General features: G+C 46.2%; 1 non-coding gene across 1 annotated transcript; it reads right to left on the bottom strand.

Annotated features, from left to right (window-relative positions):
- Nucleotides 1-679: 679 nt before the first annotated feature.
- On the bottom strand, nt 680-761 carry TRNAS-GCU. The gene has a single exon. It is a non-coding gene; the product is annotated as a tRNA-Ser (tRNA).
- Between the last annotated feature and the right edge of the window lie 428 nt (nt 762-1189).

Genomic DNA, 1189 nt, shown 5'->3' with positions numbered 1-1189 from the left:
CAGTAGGTGGTCATGGAATTGTGCCCCAGATCCTGTAAGGGAAGTAGGTGCAGAGTTGAAATGACTCAGGACAGGATCTTTCAACACCAGTTCTGGGAGCTTCCAGATTGTAGAACGCACGTCCTATCAGCTGCAAACCTACAAGGGCACCTCATTTGGGCCCCAGGCGGGCACAGAGGCCAGACAGCACCTGTGTTCCATGAGGTGGCCTTCCTCCCATACCCACGATCGGCGGAGCCATGTCTGCAGACTTGGCAGCCTAAACAGGGCAGGATGTTTCCAAACATAACCTGCCATTGAAGAAATCAGTTTTATTTTGTCTACATGGGGGTGTCGTTGGCGCCAGTCTCTCTGACTTCAGCTGATACACCGCTACGGTAGGCAGCCAGGCCAGGTTCAGCCAAGTCAGAAGTCTCGCTGAGGTTTCTGTGCTTCTTGAACACCACCAGGAAGGAGCTGTTCTTTCAGATTGCTCATTAATTGGCAAAACAAACATTTTGTTCTCTAGAGTGATTTGGGTACCAGTTCCAAGACAGATGTATATTTTTAGATCTCCTTATGTGACACTTAGATCTTCTTGTCATGTGAATTCTTTTCCTTTTCTTAAGTCCAGTGGTGAAATATTCTGCTCACAAAGCAGTAAAACCTCATGCAGCCAGCTCAGGGGGGCAGAACTGAACGACGAGGATGGGATTCGAACCCACGCGTGCAGAGCACAATGGATTAGCAGTCCATCGCCTTAACCACTCGGCCACCTCGTCACTTGCACTTGTCTTCTCTTTTATATATGATTTAAAGAGTAGTCAGAAGAGCTGTTTATTACCCCAGTCCTGGGAGAATAGAGACCCGGCAGTCGATCTGGGGAGATGAAAGATTGAACAGCAGATTATTTAGGCAGAATGTTCCCCTCAATACTCAGAGTATTCCACGTGCTTTTACCTTTTGTAAATCTGTTCAGCATGCCTGCAAAAGTGATAGAAGGTATAAGCCTTTTTGCTTTCCATGGAAAATGCAGGGAAAATAAAAGGGAGAGAGGAATAAACAATCATTGACTTTGGTACAACTGAAAATAGATGTCTTTTTTTGTGATATTCTCATTCTTCCCTGGGATATGGGGGACTTTTAAACATCCCCAGGTCCAGGCCACACCCAAGACCCATAAAGTCACAATTTCAGGAATTTGAGCTTG

This window comes from Zalophus californianus, chromosome 8 (genome assembly GCF_009762305.2).
Source record: "Zalophus californianus isolate mZalCal1 chromosome 8, mZalCal1.pri.v2, whole genome shotgun sequence".
NCBI classification, from domain to species: Eukaryota; Metazoa; Chordata; class Mammalia; order Carnivora; family Otariidae; genus Zalophus; species Zalophus californianus.
This window is presented reverse-complemented; position numbering and strand designations above follow the sequence as displayed.